Source organism: Elephantulus edwardii, unplaced genomic scaffold (assembly GCF_000299155.1).
Source record: "Elephantulus edwardii isolate Elephantulus edwardi_28Jun2011 unplaced genomic scaffold, EleEdw1.0 scaffold00370, whole genome shotgun sequence".
Classification (NCBI taxonomy): domain Eukaryota; kingdom Metazoa; phylum Chordata; class Mammalia; order Macroscelidea; family Macroscelididae; genus Elephantulus; species Elephantulus edwardii.
The window spans coordinates 584174-590887 of NW_006400120.1; the positions used below are offsets into that span (position 1 = coordinate 584174).

At 39.7% G+C, this 6714-nt stretch overlaps 1 protein-coding gene across 1 annotated transcript in view; it reads right to left on the minus strand.

Moving 5' to 3' along the window:
* SPEF2 (sperm flagellar 2) overlaps positions 1–6714 on the minus strand; it is a 331758-nt gene that overhangs the window by 309254 nt on the left and 15790 nt on the right. The window lies entirely within an intron of this gene.

Consider the following 6714-nt stretch of genomic DNA (forward strand, 5'->3'; position numbering starts at 1 on the left):
AAAAAAAAAAAACCAAAAAAACCACTGTAGTCTCTGTGTGAAGCTATCTGGCTGGGAGTCTTCCTCTCTTGCATTGATTCTCCACTCTTCCAAGCATGATGTCCTTCTACGGGCACTGGTCCGTCCTGATAACATACCCAAGTATGTGACAGGAATTTTCACCATCTTTGATCCTATGGGACACTCTGGCTGAACATTTCCTAATACAGATTTGTTTGTCCTTTTGGCAGATCATGGCATAATATATTTAATATTCCTCTGCTCCACAATTCAAAGACATCAATTCTTCCTTTGGTATCCTTATTCACTGCCCAATTTTCTTTTTTTTTTCACTGCCCAATTTTCACATGCTTATGAAGCAATTAAAAATACCAATGTTTGGGGCAAGTGTGGATTAGTTTTTAAACTAATACCCTTGCTCTTTAGCACAGTAAAGAGGTCCTTAGCAAAAATATGCCCATTTCAAGTAATATGATTTCTTTCTTCTTGCTTTGATGGATGCCAACTGTGGATCCAAGTAAAATGAAATTCTTGTCATCATTAACATTTTCCATTTATTATGATGTTTATTGGTCCAGTTGTGAGAATTGTTGGGAGGCACTTAGGTATAAGATCCTGTTCACTCTCAACAGTATTGCAAGATTTCCTGCCATCACTGTGAATGACTGCTGGAAGCAGATGCTGGACCATAACCTTAGCTTAATTTTCCAAAGATGTCAAAGCAGCTTCTATTATGGAAGAGGACATTGAAGAAAAGTTCTTGAAGATAATGACTATTAATCAGCTGATGACTCCATTAAAATACTAAGTTTTCTTAGGGCCATTCTAAATTCCTTTTCATGGGCTTTTCCATGTAAGAAACAAGAGGAATCTAGTATTAAAATGCTAGCTCCTTTTTCTAATGACTAGAAGTTGGATAAACAGTATGCTAGACAAATCACAGGACCTTGGGAACCAAATCAAGTTTCCAGCCTGAATCCTTTCACATCAATTTCTATAAGGTACTTCAAAACCCAGCAAATCCAATGCTGAACTAAATTCCCTTCAAGCCTCTCACATTATCTTTATATCCAAGCTAATGATTCTTAAAATACTAAGTGTTATTAGGGCCATCCTAAATTCCTTTCTTTCTATCAACCCTAATAGCTAATTCTTAAAGCAATATTCAATTATGCCTCCCAGATAAGTCTTAATGAGAAGACATACGGGAGAAGGATGGGCAATTTCTTCCGTTGAGATTTTCTGAAAACCTGCTGGAGGGTCAGCTATGGGTCAGGTCCATCTTGACGGCACACAACAACAACGTATGTCTTTTTTCAATTTTGTGTGTATGTGGTGTTTTGTTGGGTTTGTTTTGTTTTGTTTTTAAATTTTTCTGTGTGTGTACCACTGAATCAGATCCGGTTGGTACAGAAGGAGACAGCCCCTCATTCTCCAGCACAGCATCTGGTGGATTCGAACCACATGCCATCAGGAACAACATATGTTTTAAATCACTCTCTACTCACCTATTATAACCTTTCCACCTTGGCCAACACCAGCAACTACCTACAATCTCCCTCCCACCATTCAATTTCCAAAACCGAGGCTCAAAATAGCCAAAATAATGCTTTAAATCTTAAATATCATCATTTCTTTCCTGTTATTGCATGTATTTATAAGTCATTAGCAAGATAATAACTGTAGCACAGCTTTCTAGGCCTGTCTTCATAGTATCAACTACACTAGGCTAAACAAACCAACCTATCTCATTAGAGTGGAGTTGGAACCAACTCATAGCTCTTAAACTCTGTTTTTGGAGGATGTAAACTGCACAGGAAGAGACATCTCATAATTCTTTTGCAAAAGTACTGGTATATTCAAACTGCTACCAAGGTACCGCCTTTAGGTTAGCAGTGCCACCCACTGTGGACAATGGAACCAAGCAGGGTATAGAAACACCATTGAAAAGCTAGGCATTCAATTGTCTCATTTTCATCATTTCATAGTTATTTTAGTGAAGACTGTCAAGTGAAGTAAAAATGCATGTCAACTGAAGAAATAATCATGCAATACAAAGAGAGATGTAGCTATTCTTTGAATAAAGTAAGCATCTTCAATTATCTTCCACATTTTGTGGTTGGTGTTAGGTCCAATCGAGTCAATTCCAACTCCAGGAATAATAGCGCGAAATCTTGCCTGATACATTGCCATCCTGAAAATCTCTGCTGTGCTTAATCCCACTGTTGCAGTAATAATCTCAGTTCACCTCACCGGAGGTCTTCTTTGATGACCCTCTACTTTTCCAAGCATGATGTCTTCTGCCAAGGACTGACCCTTTCTAAAGATATGCCCAAAGTATGGGAAACAACGTCTCCCCATCTGGCCTCCCAGGAGAATGCCACCTGCACTCCTTCCAAGCCAGTTCTGTCTGCTCTTTTGGCAGTCTGTGGGATATTCAATATTCTTCACCAGTGCCCTAATTCAAAGGCATCAAGTTCTTTGGTCTTCTGTATTGTGTTCCTTATTTTCACACTTTAGACTTGCAGATTTGTCCTCTTAATGAAAGAACCATCTCCTCCCTAGCCTTGTTCACTCATTATCTTCCTTAGCTCAGCAAAGGACACTTCTATCAACTCTGTGTGTAAGTTAGAAATCTGGCTTTACACCCTAATGCTTCCTTCCTTCCTTCATTATGTCAAATGTATGCTTGAGTTCTATTGATTTTATTTCTAAAATAGCTCTAGGAGCCATTTCTCTGTATCTCTTGTTGCCTGTCTCTAAATTTACACTGCGGGTAATTTCTCATGTGAATGATAGCAACAAGTAAAACTTCTCTTGCCCTCCTGTAATCGATTCAGCCCAAAGTGAGTGTTCTTCCTAAAGGCATACCTGACCTTGTTACTCCTGTTCCCCTTTGCTCTCTTGGCAAGATTTCCTATTGCCCTCCTCAGAGCTCATAAGACTCATTATGATTGGACTCTGGTGGCCCTCCAGTATCACCAAAGAGCTCTCTTAGTTCCAACTTTTTGTTTGCTAACAGGGCTGAATCCCTTAGTGTGATATCCTCTCTTCTGAACACCTGCAACTTACCTCATCGAGGACTTTCATGGGAAGTGCTCTATCTCGTCCCACCCTCCAATAATCAGCTAATCCCTGGTCCTGCCTCAGTCTCAGATGTGGGTTAACACACTCTGCAAGTCTTTTCTGCATCAGGCTGGGGAGGACTTTGCATCTGACAGCATTTTCATTCTAACATTCTTGTTCCATTGCAGGTTGCCCTTTACATGGCAAACTTGGTGACAAGCAGGTTTTAAGTCTTTCTCCTTTATCATGTCCATGGGTCTAACACAAAAAACTGAAGCACAAGTTGTAGTTGTTGTTAGATATTGTCAAGTATGACCCCTAGCACCCCTAAGAACAACAGTATTGAACCCTGACCTATTCTGTGCCAACCACAAAATCTCTGACACATTCAAGCCCATTACTGTAGTCACTGCTTCAATCCACCTGGCTGAAGGTCTTTCTCTCCTTTGCTGTCCCTCCAAGGAATAACCTCTCCTAGAAACATACTCAGAGTAGGTGAGACAAAGCTTCACCATCCTTGCTTCCAAGGAGCATTCGGGCTTCACCTTCTCCAAGACAAATCTGTTTGTTCTTTAGGCAGTCCTTGAGTATTCAGTACTCTCCTCCAACACCACAACTCAAAGACATCAATTTTTCTCCTACCATCCTTATTCACTGTCTAGCTTTTAGAAGTATAGCAAGTCAATGAAAAGACCTGCATCAGGCACACCTTAGTCTTTGAACTAACATCATTGCTCCTCAGTAATTTGGAGAAATTCCTTTATATATCCTGATCTTCTGACTTCTGGTACCAAGGTCATTGATTGTGGAACGAAGCAAGATGAATACTTGGGAGTAAATCTAACTAGAAACACAAAAGACTTATTGACAGAAAATTATAAAACATTACTATAAGAAACAAAAAGAGACCTGGATAAATGAAAGAGTATGCCATACTCATGGATAGGAAGACTCTATATTGTAAAAATGACAATTACCAAAGTTAATCTACAATGCAATCCCATACAAATACCAATTCCATTCTTCAATGAGATGGAAAAGGCAATTTCCAATTTCATCTGGAAAAAAAAATACTCTGAATAAGCAAAATACTCCTGAAAAAGAGAAGGTAGGAGGCATCTCACTCCTTGATCTCAAATCCTACTACAAAGAGGTGGTGGTCAAGACAGTGTGGTACTTATACAGTGACAGACACACAGATCAATGGAATAGAACTGAGAACTCAGAAATCAGCTCATCTACTTAAGTTCAAATGACTTTCAACAAGGAGACAAGTCAATTAAGTGGGGAAACAAAAGCTTCTTTAACAGATGATGTTGGCAAAATTGGAAAATCATCTGTTAAAAACTCAAGCAAGACCCACACCTCATAACATAAACAAAACCAACTTAAAGTGGATCATGGACCTAGGAGTAAAACCAAAGACTATAAACTTCATCAGAGGAAAGTCTAAAAGAACTCAAGAATCCCTAAGCCAAAATATGAACAATCTTCCAAGCATCTTGAAAAACCTACGACCAGGAAAGAATAAAATAAATGAATGTGATCTTCTAAGAATCAAATCCCAATGCACCTAAAAAACCAAAACACAAACAAACAAACAAAAAATTAAAAAAACCTCCTCCAGGGTTAAAAAGGAAACCCACAAACTGGGAAAAAACATTTGGTAATAACATATCGAGGCTTGGTCTAGGGTTTAAGGTGGCAGCACAGGGCTTCAAGCGAGGAAGGAGAAGAAGGGAGAGTCGGCGGCCGTGTTCTCCCAGGTTTGCTTCACCTGGGGTTGCTACAGCCTGGCAAGCAGAGAGAGCATGGCGCTGTTTGGGCGGGTGTTGTGGCAATTTTCGGATGCGAAGGACTACTCTGCCTCCAGGACCCAGGCAAGCCAGGCTTGGCCTAGGGTGACTTTTAATCCGCTGCCCTCGGCCCTGTCTTTCATTGTTTTTGTTCAGACATTCCTCTAGGTCGTATAGCCCTGGTGTACAAGCTGCCGTACCACGTTCACTTTTGGTTGCTGTGAGGCTCAACACTGTGATACTGGTGTGTCAAATGCATTAATGATTGGCCACCCAATGTGGACAGAGAGTGGGGTGGAGCTCCCCGATTAAAACAAGCTTGGAAGGAGTAGTGGCATCCACGTCCATAATAGCTCACCTCCAGAAATCCTGTGAACCTGGAGAGAGGAAGAAAGGCACCCAAGCGTCCAGGACTCTCCTTCATAGGGTCACTATGAGTCGCCTGTGACTCGAGGGCACTTAACAACAACAATAACATATCTGATAAGGGACTCATATATAAAATTTATAGAGTACTCTGGTACCGCAACAAGAAAAAGGTAACTAACCCAATTGCAAAATAAGCATAAGATATGAAGACACTTCACTAAAGAAGACATTCAGATGGCAAACAAACACATGAAGAAATGTTCAAAATGTATAACTCAAAGAAAGATGCAAAGCAGAACAACTATGAAATAACATCTTAACCCAGCAACAATAGCAAAATTCAACAGAGCAGCAAACAACAAATGCTGGCTAGGTTGTGGAGAAACTGGAACCCTTATTCACTGCTAGTGGGAGTGGGAAATGGTTGCAACCACTCTGGAAGGTTGTCTGGTCCATTCTCAAAAAGTTGGAAATAGAAATACCATGACCTAGCCATTCTACTGCTGGGAATATAATAGAAAAGCCAGAGCTGCCACCCAAACAGATACTTTCATATTCATGTTTATTCTATGTTATTCACAATAGCAAAGAGATGGAAGCAACCCAGGTGTTCAACAACACATGACTGGATAGAAAAACAATGGTATACTCACACAACACAATGCTGCACAGCACTGAAAAACAAGGAATTATTAAAATATTATATAACAGGTGTGACCTTGGAGGACTTTATGCTGAGTGAAATATCTTAGGCACAAAAGGACAAATACTGCAAAACATCACTGTTTAAAAAAAGGACGAACATAAAGGTTGGGGGGAACTAAGAAAAGAGGATAAATAATGTAACCTTGCACTGGAAAAGATGAAGAATAAAACTGTTGAAAAGGAATATTTGATTAGGCATTATTTGTAAGACAAAAGCCCAGAATAAGAGATTCATAGCAAAGTGGACTGGGAGGGGGAAATTATGCAACAATGAATGATTTTTTTTAAAAAAAGTTAACTGGATCCACCAGATGCTCTGCCGGGGAAGGAGGGACAATCTCCTGCAGTACCAGTCAGATCTGATTTGACGGTACACTCACACACAAAAAAAAAGAATTAAAAAAAAAGTGAACTGGGAGGTGATGAATGAATGAATGATCCAGGTTTTCTGTAAACTTTCATTAAAATGACAATAAAGGGAAAAGAGTATCATAAAAAAAAAGAAGAGAGATGAAACTGTCGATAGTTTTAATGGTTTTTTTTTAATTTCATCTATTATGATGTTGCCTATAGGTACAGTGGTGAGAACGTCTGTCTTTTTGATGTTGAGAGGCAATTCATACTGAAGGCTGCAGTGTTTGGTCTTCCACACTAAGTATTTAAAATCCTCCTAAAATCCAAGGCAACCAAAATATGACTTTGAGTCTATCCCACCTGAATTTCAGAACCATCTCAGGAACAGGTTTGAGGCTTTGAACACTAATGAGCGAAGGCCAGA